The 14,034-nt window shown below is 40.6% G+C and overlaps 1 protein-coding gene across 33 annotated transcripts in view; it reads right to left on the bottom strand.

Annotated features, from left to right (window-relative positions):
* Positions 1-14,034, bottom strand: part of SATB1 (SATB homeobox 1) — a 114,883-nt gene that overhangs the window by 86,560 nt on the left and 14,289 nt on the right. For 4 of the 33 annotated variants that reach the window (XM_083404796.1, XM_083404826.1, XM_083404827.1 and 1 more), the window contains exon 1: positions 1,467-3,028. The exons of 11 other annotated variants lie outside the window; for them this stretch is intronic. The gene's annotated coding sequence lies outside the window, so the exon portion shown is untranslated. Of the gene's footprint in view, positions 1-697; positions 742-1,466; positions 3,727-14,034 lie in introns of those variants that run through there. 18 more of the 33 variants (XM_083404804.1, XM_083404805.1, XM_083404822.1 and 15 more) reach the window with 14 other exon arrangements.

Genomic DNA, 14,034 nt, shown 5'->3' with positions numbered 1-14,034 from the left:
TACGGTCTCTCCCACCTTTCCTAATTAAGGTTTATCTACAATGCCTGCTTTATTATATATATATATCCAGTATGATCTCTAAGAACAGGTGACCAGTCATTTATGAAACAGTACTTACACCACTGAGCATAAACACTGAAACATGGGGGCAGGGAAGGTACAATTAAAGAGAAAGAAATAGACTTGTGAATACAGAATGCAGAATAAATCAATTACACTTCTCCAGTTCTGACGAAATCTTCATTTTGGTGAAGATGCTGTATATCCCTATTGTAATTTGTTTCTTGTTTAATCATACACTGCTTTGTCTTGCATGAAGAGTGTGTTTATCTGAAGGTTTAGATGCAACCTTAAGAATGCCAGCTGAATAACTATAAAGTTTAGAATATAATGGTTATTTATCCTTACACTCTAGGGTGACATGCTGAGAACCAAAGGTTTACCGTTGATTGTGGTCCCATCTGTTTTTGGTTATGAGTCTCATTAACAATAAATATGCCTACTTTAATCACTTTTTTTAATCAAGATTATTCTTTTTCATTACATTAACTGCTATTTAACCCAAAACTGCACATCTAAATTACCAGCATCTATAGCATTTGGTAGTGCTTCACCAGAACACTTTGTCTGAGATTCTAGTTTTTCTCTTGTACTCAAACAGGCAAGTCCCTGTCACTCTCTAAAAACTAACACTCACCTGCTAGAAAGAATAGCCATCACAAGCCAGCTCGCCATTACCTCCTGCCCAACCAACAAAAGTGATAAGATTACAATTCATTTAATGTATATTGCCTAAACACATGGAGCAGGTCGTTTTAAATTGGACTTCGAAGACCCGCCCACTATGCATCCTTTTAGCTCAGCCACCTTGTAAAAAGATTTGTGTCGCAAAGCAAGATTGTATGCACATAAAACACCTAATTTACTAATTTTGAACTCTATGCTAAAGTTCATCAAAACCTCCACCTGAAATAGTAATGAGCAACTGTCAGCATGGTTTGCCTGTAGCAACTCTGAAGATGACAGGGCCAAAAGCTTCTGCCTGTTTCACCTTCAAGCATTTGTTCTATGCACAAGTTTCCAGCACAAACATTAGTTTCAAGGTACAATTTCCTAAGTGCACTACTAACATAGCAATATGACATTCTAAGCATTTTTCTTCTAAAAAAATGGAACTCAGCTGTCAGAGCCATCCTTCCTCTAGGAGAATGGAGTATTGTATTATACCTTCAACACTTCGAGAGTTAGCCCCCTCCCCTTTCTTCTCTTTCCCCTCCTCCTCTCTCCAGATAAAACCCCTTAATCACATTTAAGAGAGGCTCTGTTCTTATCCATTCCATATGGCTGTCATAATCCAGGCCAAGCTTTCACTGTGACCTTTTAAAGAGACAAAGAAGCAAAACACTATCTAGAAACAGGAACACTGCAGTTTTGAGCGAAATTTTATAAAAAGACCTGAAACTCACCACTTCAAAACTTGACAGCATATAAATAATGGAAACAAAGGAGATTTCCTTTGCACACCGATCTCTTGAAGAGGAGGAAGAAGCTCAAGTCTGATGTTTTCTAAGTCCTTTTTTAATCAAAAAAAATTAAGGAAACCTGGAGGATACCTCCCTCCCAAAATTCTATTTTTCTGGGGAAGGGGAAACACATAAGCAAAGCATCACAGCCATGGGAGGGGGAGGCAAGAAGCAGGGGAGAGGGGGGAGGAGGGCAGAGGTTCCAATTAATGTACTGAGAATCCTAGTCTCTCCAATAACGGGGAATGAAAAAGTCTAAAAAATTAACCAGACAAGTGTAATGCTCACAATAATAAAAGTTTCTATTAAAGGAGAAGAAAAGTAAAACTGAGATAAGTGGTAACCTGTCTAACTCTGCTTTCCAAAAAAGTGTAAATCAGAGAATGAAGATGGGGAGGAAACGAAACAGCTCTTCTGCCTAATATTTCTGAAAACAGAAAATGTATTGATCTTGTCCCTTACAATTATTTTCTAATAAGACGCAGGCACACAAAAAAATAGAAGCTAAAGACATCCCTTCCCCCTTCCCCCCAAAAAACTAATCCAAAAACTTTCTGCATAAACCCTCCATAGAAAAAGAAACATAGCAAAAAAAACGTAAAAAGGATATTAGAAAAGTTCCAGTAAAGGCACTAAAATTCAGTTTCACTATTGTCCTTGCTGTTCGGGTTTTTTTTTATAATCATCATCATAATAATGCAGAATGCCTCTCCTTCCTCATTAACCCAGAGAGATTGCGTTTGGGGAGGGAGGGAGGGAGGGGGGAGCGGAAGGAAACAGTCACCACCAAAAGTAAAAAAAAAAAAAAATCACTTCGGAGAAGAGAATTAAAAAAAATAAAATAATAAAATAAATCTACTTCCGAAGACTTAGGGAGAAACGAAAGCTGGGGAGAGGAGAGGAGGGTGCAAGAAGGGAAAATCAGGTTACCCCAAATAGTAATAACAAAATAAATCCTGTGAGCTTTCAAAATTCTTGTTGTCCCTCGGCTGGCTATTATGGTTATTTAGGCCGGTTTGGTGGTTGTTGCTGGATGTTACAGGGTGGTGTGTCTGCGTGTTTGCGTGTGTGTGTGTGAGTGTGTGTCCCCCGGACGTTCGTTGCTTGCTTGCTTGCTTGCTCGCTCTCCCTCTCGCTCGCTCGCGCTCTCCCTCTCTCTCTCTCTCTGTCCCCATTAAATTATTAGTTGACTCATCACTCCTCCTCCTGCTCCTGCTGCTGCCGCCGCCGCCGCCGTCCCTTCTCCTGCTCCTTCCTCTATTGCTTTCTGCTCCTGCTGCCGCCGCCGCCGCCGCTTCTTCCTCCTTCTCCTCCTCCTCATTTTAATACAAAATAACACCGAGGGCCACCGGCTTTTCCCCCCCTTTCTTTTTTTTAAATATGTATACAGCCCAAGACAGGAGGAGGACGTAGCCTCCCTGCTGCTGCCTGGAGCTCTTGCCCGGCGGCCCCGGATCATCCGACGCGTCCTGGGAGGGAGAGAGAGACACAGAGACAAGCAAGAGGAGGAGGAGGTGGCGGCGGCGGCGGAGTAAACTGGGGCGGGAGGGGGGGTGGAAGGGAGAAAGGACATCTAGAAGGGGAATTGGATTAAAAAAGGGGGCTGGAGGGTTAAGGCTGAAGGGGGAGGGGGTTAAAAGTGAGGGGGGGGGGAGAAAGAGAGAGAGAGAGGCAAAGGGAGGGGAAAAGAGAGAGCCGAGGGGTGTGCGATTTCCGGCACAGGGCGCGCAAGAATTTGTAATCAGCTTGATTAGTGTGAGGCGGCTGTGCATTTATTACACACAATACCCAGAATAACAGGGAGCAATGCGAAAACTGGGAGAGGGGAAGAGATGCCGCCGGCAGCTGCACGAGGCGAAAACGATTAGGGAGTGCGGAACGGGCTGGCGAGAGGGACAGGCCAGAAACAGCGGCGGCGGCGGCAGAAGCGGAGGCCACCTTCCTTGCGCAAGGAGAGAGGGCGCGCAGGGGTTGGAGAGTCTATGGAGAGGGGAAGAGGAATCAAGGAGCCGGGGAAGGGAAAGCAAGGAACAGCAGGCGCTGCTAGAGTCTTGCAACCGTGCGATAAACACACACACACACACACACACACACACACAGACACACAGCCTTCCCAACATCAGCCCGGTAGCAGCCATGACCTAAGCAGGAGAGGGCAAGGGCGCACGCACGCCCATCGGGTGCCAAAGGCGAAGGGAGGCAACTCCGGTAGCGCACTCAACAGACTTGGAAACAAAGTAGGAATCGGAAGAACGCGGGCATCTGTGCGGGCAGCGAGATCGCCGGGGACCGGGGGGGGGGGAGAGAGAGCAGGTGCCTGCGAGGCATGGAAGCATATGGCTGGCAGTCATGGTTCCATAGCGAGGGAGACAGGATGCAGTGCGCCTGTGTATACTCTTGTTTGGGAGCGGGGGCGAGGGGGGGGGACCTTAGAGGTGAAAGTTCTCCTTTCGAAAAGTTGGCAGGGTATCAGCAGATCTGCAGTCTACATGCCAGTTCAGGTGACCCGGCTGCAAGCAAATATTACATTTCGGCAGGCAACGTTGTCTGTTGTAAACACGAATGTGTGTGCACTGCGTTGTATTTCCATGGAAGTAGTTCTGCACAAAGAACAGGTTGCATTGAAGATGCTTTTTTGGGGGAGCGTGCCACTAACAAGCAGAATAATTCAGATCTCTAGGACTGGGGTCTACAAGCCCAGCAAAAGCCAGATTGTGCCCATTTGTAGGAGGTCCTTAGCAACATGTCAAAAGGTAACAATTGGCAGTCATTCAATGGAGTCATTCCATATTGCGACTCCAGTGTACTTCTGTGTCTGGTATTGTAAATAGTGATACTGTCCATAGTTAAGGTCACAGGTATTTTACATGAAGTGTCTTGCAGACTGTAAGTGCAAGAAACCTAGTAATAAAAATGGATTAACCAAGAGAACTTTCAGGCTTAAACCTAAGCTTCTTTATTTGGATGTAAATCATGTTGGCTACAATAGGTTAAGTTCACATATGAAGTCTTTTCCCATTAAATGGGGGAAATGGACAGGGTACCACGACACAGGAGTTATGATCTGACAGTGTAAGGAACTTCATATACTTCAATTTTTGTTTTGCACTGAGGGAGGGGTGAAAGTGAAGGCAGAGGAGCATTAAAACAACTCCTTAAAGGTGAAAGAATATTACAAGAATAGGACCCTTGTCATCCTGTCCCAGTGCTGCAATCATCCAACAGAGAGAAGGACTGAATGCTGCCGTTTGTGATGAAAAGTTGGAAATGAACAATAGTACAAAGACAGTATGAAAAAATGTCTAATGCTGTTTATCTTTGTTCACGTGAATAAATTCACAATAATAATGAACAGTCAAATACATGAAAATGTGGTACTGAATACTTTCCAAGTTAGAAAGCTATTGGTCGCTGGTTGAAATGGAATTTAGTATACCTTCCACATTGGTGGAAGGAAGACCAGTGCTTAGGGACAGAAAAGTACAGAAGGTGGTAAATTATTTATTTGCAACTATAATAATTATAATTATGAGCACTATAATGCACATGCTGTACCAGCTAGAGAAGGAATAAGGCCACACTGGCAGATAGGAAGAAACAGTCTGCAAACAATCCAAGGGGATAGATGCTTATATACTGATAATGATGGGCGGTGGGGGTGGAATACAAGTTCACAAACATGCTGGCTGTGATCCAGAGACCAGTTAAGCCAGACAACTTGAAATACAAGATACTTTCATCTTACTCCTTCATTCTTTAACCCAAGTACAGCAACATAATTAGCTTCTGGATCAGGCTAATTATTAATTGATGTGTATGACTGGCAGAATCTTTACTTGTGTTACCTCAAATGCAAATGTATTTTTAAAACAACAAGAAATGAGGGTGCTGTCATATAAACTTAAGGAGTTTTCCTAAATAGGCAACAGGAAGATGATTCTTTCATAACATGCACAATGAAAAATGCAGCATTATGAACTTTGAACACAGGAAAAGTACAAATTGGTAAATGCTCAGAAAAAACAAGTGTATTAAACGCACCCACACCTTACTATAACACCAGAACAAAGCATCAAAGTTACACAGAGAAATATAGGCTGACGTCTACTGAAGTAAACACAAATACCAAAGAGTGTGTGCAGAAAATGGTAATGGGGTGAAATGTATAAAATATTTATAACAGCCAGCAATGCACAGAATAGATTATTGTGTTAGAAATAAAGAGCATGGGGCCTGAAACATAACAGTGTTATACAACAGAGTTATTTCAAGGAGTGCAGCTGAAGGTGGAATAATTTAACATTCAGTGTGTTTGTGGGCTTGCCCAGAGACACACAATATTTATTGCTGGTGACTTCACACATGCATCTTTATCACTCAGTATCCCCAACACATGCAAGTGATTACCTGCACCCACCACAGATCAAGCAATTGCATGCTTTTGCATCCCTTTGCATTATTTCATGAACTGTTATTACGTTGCAGTTCAGCTAATGACTATCCGGTGATGAGCTGTGTATGAGATCATCCAGGGAGACCCTTCTCAATGTTTCTCCACTGGCAGCAGTTAATTTGGTGAGGACATTTAATGGGCCTTCTTTGTGTGTGGTGCCACCATAGCCCTGGAATTCCTTTCCACCTGAAATTCATCTACCACTCACTTGGTTGACCTTCAGGTATCAGGTGAAAGTTTGGCTGTTTGTTCAGTCCTTTAGACAATAAAGTTGCAGGTTTGATATCCTTGCTCCAGTCCAATGTATGTATTTCTATTTGTTTTAATTGAAATGGCCAATTTATTCATCTTATTGTACAACATCTAGAGAGATTTGGATGCAAGGCTGTATACTGGGAATTAATATAGATAAAATAAATATGCATGAATGTGAATCAGCCCCAAGCTTGTACTCTTTAAGCCAATTCATCCAATACAGTCTTGTGGACACCAGTGACACTACTCCAGAATAACTTTGCTCTTAGTTTGCCTTCTCTTTCTACTTGCATTAGCTTTAAGAGTTAAGACTATTACTTCACTGAAGTTTGAGTACAGGCCACAAGCTAGTTAAGACAATATCTGTGCATTTAAGACTTTTTAGTTCCAATACCATGAGTAAATAGGTGGCTCACAAACCACTTGGTTCAGAACAGTCCCAAAGGCTTAAAATTAGATTTTTAGGTATACTGTTTCATGCAGGAGAGAGGGGGAAAGGGAAGTCCTATCGCACCAGCAAAAGTCCATTCTACTGGAAGACAGCCACAATTGGATATCACCCTCTTACAGTGTAATCAGCAAGCTATTTAAAATTCTGAACCTGTATTTATACTTGTTTAATCCAAATTAAACTGATTTTAATCCAAGTACACAACTTTAAGTGATTTCTCAATCAACTCTAAAACGAAATCCACATTCTAAAATAGGTGACCAGTTAGACTTTTTGTGTCCTTTGCATTCATTAATCTGAATTCTGAATAGGGTTTCAACCATGGAAGCATATGTCAAGCACATCCAGTCCTTGACAAAGACTTTTAAAAGTATCCAGATTGTGGTTAGATACAGTTAAAATCTTTTAACAGTAAGCTCAAATCACCAAATCATAATGAAAGGGATTCATTGGTGTTTTGAATCATCATACAACAATTTAGGTATCTTTCCTGGAATATCATGGTTAAGGATAAATTAAGAGAGTACTGTGATAAAGTAATGAACCTGAAACAAAAAACTATGTAGTACCTAAAATGGTGATAAACAGATATCAATCAAAAGCAATCAATATTAGTGTTCTAAAAATGCATATACCTCCATATCACAAATTGCTTCTCTGTAATGGGCTAAAACTTGGAATGCAAACAAACTGAATGGTATGGAAATGTAGACATAGGAATTCTAAATGAGAATCTATGGGTTATATCTAAGTAGATGCAATGAAATTAATGGGCCTAAATCTGAGGAACTGAGGCAGATAGTGGGGATGAAAGATGAAGTTCTAGGCCTAATAGATGAAATAAAAACCGACAAATCGCCAGATCCAGATGGCATCCACCCGAGAGCTCTCCCAAAGAACTGAAATGTGAAATTGCTGGTGTTCTGACAAAAACAAATAACTTGTCCCTCAGATCAGCTTTCATACCTAAGCACTGGAAAGTAGCCAATATAACATCAATTTCTAAAAGGGATTAGAAGTGGGCTGGGGGGAGGACCCTGGAAACTGCAGTCCGGTTACCTTAATGAACGCCCTAGGAAAACTGGAAAATATTGTTAAAGATAACTAAGCATGTAGAACAAGCCTCACTGAAGAAGACTCAGCATGGCTTCTACAAGGACAAATATTTTCTCATGGACCTTTTAGAATTTTTCTTAAGAGTGTCAACAAGCATATAGAAAGAGGTGATCTGGTTTAAAAAGTTTAGTAATCATGGAATAAAAGAAGAGGTCCTCTTGTGGATCGGGAATTGGATCAGTATTAGGAACCTGCCACAACATAGATCAAAGCTCTCTACAGATCCCACCCTGCAAATGGTGCTACAAGAGGTACCCACTGTATTACTACTATTAGGCTAAATTCTGAAAAATATTAATCAAAATTAACATCATGACTTGATCCATCTCATGCTGGTGGCAATAAAGATTTGTTAGGCAAATTAAGTGGGAAACAATATTCTGGCAATTAAAGACTGGTTGAGTAAGTTTTGGGACGTGGCTATTAGAGGAAAATGTCTAAAATCAAGGGTGCACGTACTCATTAACTGTACAAATTTCAGAATAAATGGTGTGTGTTTATATTTTTAAAGAGGCTATGGATAGATGGCTTAGAAAACATTGGAGTACACGTGGAATAATATTTTGCTATGGTATAATGGAGTGGGGTGTTACTTCATATAAAATATTAATTTTATTAACTAAATGAAACTAATGGATGGGGGAAATAGTTCGTCTTCAGTGGCGTAGCGTGGGGGGTGCAGGGGGGGCCGGCCGCACCGGGTGCAACATCTGGGGGGGGGCGCTCGCACTCGCAGCTCTCTGCCCCTACCTGGCTCACGGGTTAGGGGGCACAAATTACTTGCCTTGCCCCGGGTGCTGACAACCCACGCTACGCCACTGTTCGTCTTGTATACTATTTGTAAGCAGTCATTGCATTGTGTTTCTTTGCAGCCTATCACTGAGCTGTTCCTGCACCTGGTAGTTTCTTTATCTCTTTAGCTTATAGCAAGGACAAAATATTCCTCCTAGAAGCCCCAGCAGTAAATTCCAATTTTACTTTTAGAACTCAGGGCATGAAGTTTATATCAAAATAGAGAACAGAAAACACTCCCGCACAATGCAAGCAAAACTTACTTACTAGTTTTATTTTATACACTGAAATCAGACATGGAAAGGGTTTCTACTTTCAGCTGGCTATTTGGAAGAGTATGGAAAATATATAAGCTATCAGTTATTTTTATTTGATCATCTGATCAGGTATTAATCGAGGCATACATACCTTTAAATTAAGGGGTAAAACAAAAATTTGTGTGCCAAATGTAACAGTGCTATATCCCTAAGTGACATTGTGACTGATTGCTGGTACTCAGTCAGATTGGACTCATTTAAATTTATGAACATGGCTAAGTTAGGGCTATTAATTTCACTGGGTTTACTCTGAGTAAAACTTAGTTGAATACAATTACAATGATAGTATCAGCACATTTCTGTAGAGAAAATGTGAAGGCTTCAGAAATACTTGTTAATACAGATCTGAATATTGGAAGATGCACAACATTGTAATTGATTTGTATGGAATCAATAGTTGCAATTACAGTTAGAAACTGCTTTCTGATCAAACAGGTTCTTTCTTAACCATTGGCTTTACAAGTTATTATATTAGCAAATTATTGCTCAGATTAGAGCGCTATTTTGAATCACATAAAGTTAAATGTGGCACAGAAATGAGAGATGATCAGACCCAAATGTATGTGCAACTGGGGAAAACTCAGCAATGCACAATCTTAAGAAGTTTTCAGATACATTGGTACCTGTTGTCAACCTTAGATGGGCCTTCAGCAATTTCGTTAAAAAATCCTTAACTGCTTAAATGCTTCCTTAAATGCCCTTCACATTATTTTCAGTAATGCTTATATCAATTTTGTAAGAGAGGTCTGTATTTTATCCCCACACAAATAGGGAGAGAGGCTATGGCTGGGAAAGTGCTTGATTTGGCTGGTCAATAAGCTGAAATCCAAACAACCATTTGAATTTGGATTTCCAGTTTATAACTTTTGCTCTTAACATTTACATTGCGGCTGATGCAAATGTTAATAAATATATTAACATTTATATTGCACATGAAATAGTGCTCCCCCACTTAACACAGAAAAAATGCTGCCATAGCTGGCTTGGTAGAAAGACAGAAAGTTTCCTTACACTGAGTCAGACCATTGCTCTATCTGGCTCAGAACTGGTTACAGTGACTGGCAGTAGCTCTGTCGTCAGAAGAGAGATTTCCCATCCCTCTGCGGAGTAACAAACGATTGAACCTGTGACCTTTAGCATGCATGTTCTCTAACCAACGAGTCATGCCCTTTCTTAACACCCACTTTAACATCTATACAAAGCTTTGGGGTTATGGTATTAATTAGCAATACATGTTTGTAATCTCAGCACTATATTCTCAGTAGGGTATACCACAAGAAAGCTGTATCTCTCTCAGAGTGATCACACAAATTTTGCATTTATGTTCTCTTTGTTATGTTCTGAGAGCATTCTATGAAATGAAAACTGCTGTAAATTCTCCAGGCTTGTAATTAATTGTAGTTGCAAATTCCTTTCTTGTGTATCTGCCACCAATAAGGCAGATCCTTTACAGATTTATCTGGAAGTAAACAGCATTTAACTTGAGGGGACTTGCTTCTGAGTAGACACAGATCACACTCTTAACCGCTTTATATGCAATACATTATTTTAATAAGCAGAATGTGGATCATGTTACACAAAAGCTAGATTACTGGTAAAATAAATGGACTAAATGAAGTTAAAGCATTTTCCTTAAATTAACAGTATAGTAAGCCTGCCATTTACATAGCGGTCATGTTCCAGGGATTGAGCCTAAAGCCAAAATCACATATAGTCAAAACCCATTGGGTTCAATGGTGGGTAGAATTGCCAAAGTCCTTTTTGCCAGGACCACACCTCCTTTCCACCCCTTTGTGTTGTTTTGGGTTTTTCCGCCAAGCATGTAAACCTAAATGTGCACAGGTTAAATCATTTGTAGGCAAACTAAGGCCCGGGGACCGGATTCGGCCCAATCGCCTTCTAAATCCAGCCCACGGACAGTCTGGGAATCAGCATGTTTTTACATGAGTAGAATGTGTTCTTTTATTTAAAATGCATCTCTGGGTTATTTGTGGGGCATAGGAATTCGTTCTTTCCCCCCCTTCAAAATATAGTCCGGCCCCCCACAAGGTCTGTGGGGTGAAAAAGTTTGCTGACCCCTGGGTTAAATGTACATAAGTTGCAACACATTTATGAAGAAGAAATCTTTGGGTGTCAGAACTAAGAAAAATGAAGCCTAACCTACAGGTAAGTTGCTCTGAAATGGTAACTAGTAGTTGATCAGATGGGTCATAGGAACCCTGTGGCATGGAACTACAGAGGGGCATGTGGGTTCTTTTCGTTATGAAGGGATTCCAAACAAATGCCTTGAGTTGTGTACACAGTGGGGGTTGCTTTCTTCACCTCCTTTTAGCAACAGTCCCTCATGTCACATAAAGTACAGCACTGTTACAAAAGTAACATAAACCCAAACAAAGGAAGAGGAGAGAGATAATAAGTAGCAGACATACATCCTATGAATAGTTACTTAAACATGTTTGCAGAAAGTAGCTTTAAGCAGTTTAAATGTACACAGGATGGCAGTCTTAGAGCTTGGAGCACCACATACAACTTCGGGCAAATTTTAAACTATGCATAATGGACATATTCTGAGGTAACAGAAGTAGTAACCCACTAAAAGGTGCTTTTCACTATACCTGTCAACTGACAAAACATCCTTTGGATATGTTGGCATTTTCCTTTCGGAAAATATTAAGAAGATATCTGCTGAATCAGATACCTATCTAATCCAGCATTCTTTTCTCACACAAGCTAACCAGATGCCCATGGGAAGCCTACAAACAAGACATGAGCAGAATATCTCTCTCTTGCTTGTGTACCCACACAATTGTATTAAGAGATATAGAGATTTTAAACCACGACCAACCTGCCACCTTTTGCCCCATGATGACTTTCCTACTGCAAAGGATTTTTGCAAAGCATAACAAAGCAACACAAATTAGGATAAACAAATATTTAGCAATTGCTAAAAACATGCAAGTTTCCCCAATCTAACCAACTGTTGACAAAGTGAAGTTCTCAAACATTTTCATTGGGTTGACCACCATTAAAGAAACCAGATCGTCACCCAATCAGACTGATATTCGCTACATCTCCAGATAACATAGCTCTTTTTCAAATGGCTCCCCACCCCACATCCTGCATTTAAGTGCTACACTGGGAATTACTAAATATAGTTCGGATGAAAATTAATGGGCAAGGGTGAAAGTTAGCATTGTATAATAAGTAGGTCTGCTAGATGAAAAACAACTGGCCCATAGAGCAACTTAATCCCTTAGATACCTGTGGTTTAAAGTTATTGTTTTTAAGTACCATGCATCTTAGAGAATTCAGTATTTCATAATGAAGGGTAATAACACGTTTAAATGTTGTCTATTCCAGGCACTAAATAATCAGTAGGCTAAGGATTTGAGTTAATAGCTGGAAGAGGAGTGGATCTTTAAAAAATCTGCTTTTTGGAACATGGTATTTTAGAGTGGCTAGGGTAGTCTGTGTGACGCATTTACACATAAAATGTATGTTGGAAATATTATTTTATGTACTTTTAACATTTATGTCCTGCACTGTGATCCACAAAGACCCTCAGAGAGGATTGCAGCATTAAAAGTACAATGATACACACACTTACTTGGGCATAAGTCCCAATGAACTCAGTCGGGCTTACTGCTAGGAAGACATGTACACTGCACATATCTAAAACAATATCAGTTAAAGTGATAAGAAACAAGAAAATCTAATGTAAGGGGGCAGGGAACAGTCCATTAAAAGGACATCCACTATTTGTTCTGAAATAGAAGAAGTTTGAACTATCTTCCAGAAGACAAAGATAAAGTCCACTGGGTGGTCTTGATTGGAGATGGAATTCCAAAAGCTGGAGTTACTACTGAGAATATCTTGCTCTTTGTCCTTACCAACCTGGCTTCAGAGAAGGGGCTCAGAAAAAGGACATGTCCTGAAGAACTCAGTGGAGAAGTTTTTCCTTTGGGTAACTTGGAACTAAGCTATTTGAATTGCATTCAAAATCAAATTGGGAAGCAATTCAGACTGATAGATATAACCATTTTTAATCTAAAAGTTCCTGGAACTTCCAAGCCACCACCTATTCAGTGGTGCCCCCAAAAGGCAGACAGGAAACTGAATGTAAATGCAGGTGTTCCAAAAGTAGATACTGTAACAGTTATCACAATTGCCTTGTTCAAGAGGACAGGAACATCTCTTTTGCAGAGACAGCTCTCTTCGACTGGTTAAAAGAATTAAAAGAGCACATCTGCAAGGCTCCTGCTGGCATCCTCAAGTGAAATCACCTAAGACTATTCCAAGAATCACGGACTTCTCCTTGGTTCATGTCGTAACATATGCAAGATGCTTTATCTGCAAGCAGGTCACAGTAGACCACAGACAGTTCATTTTCATTCAAAATCAAGTCCTCAATTATTGCTGAATCTCCTCCACCCCCAAAATGATTTGGAATTGTAAAGCAGAAGACACAGGTTTACCTGCCAATAAAATACACCCCCCATTTATTTACCTGGCTCGTGGTTTTTTCCAAGGCTGTATCTTCCTTACACAATGAATTTGGAAAGTTGCACCTTCATTTCCTCCTTTCCCCCTCCATGAAATGTCTTCCAGCCATAGAACTACCACAAAATAAACTGGGAGGGAGGCTTTCTTGCCTTAACACACACACACCTACTTTCTTCCTCTGAACTGAAACAAAAAATTATCTAAAAGTGCATAGAGCAATACAGCATTTTCCTTTACCCTTCTTCCTGCATCTCTTACCCAGAGACCACCTAACCTCTCCAGCTCTCACCAGGAGAACAGAAATGAACAGCCTCTATGTACAATCACTCCCCTGTAAGTTATGCAAGGCAACAAATGATCACAATTGCTCTTTGCTATAACAACCGGCAGGAACGTAAACCAGAATGATGGTTCTGAAAGAACCACATCAATTCCCATCCGACTGCTACTGCAGGTGTTCACCTTCTTCAGCTAACCATCCTTCACAAGTTAACTTCTAGACAACCCTGTGTTCCTTCCACACATTTTCCTGCATGTGTGGATACACAGAAATGCATACTCAGCATCTACCCACTAGAGTAGCCAACCCAGAAACTGGAACTGTAGAAAGGGACAATACTTTGT

The sequence above is a fragment of the Podarcis tiliguerta genome (genome assembly GCF_965153285.1).
Source record: "Podarcis tiliguerta genome assembly, chromosome: 12".
NCBI lineage: Eukaryota > Metazoa > Chordata > Lepidosauria > Squamata > Lacertidae > Podarcis > Podarcis tiliguerta.
Note: the sequence above shows the minus strand (reverse complement) of the source record. Positions and strands in the feature narration are given on the sequence as shown.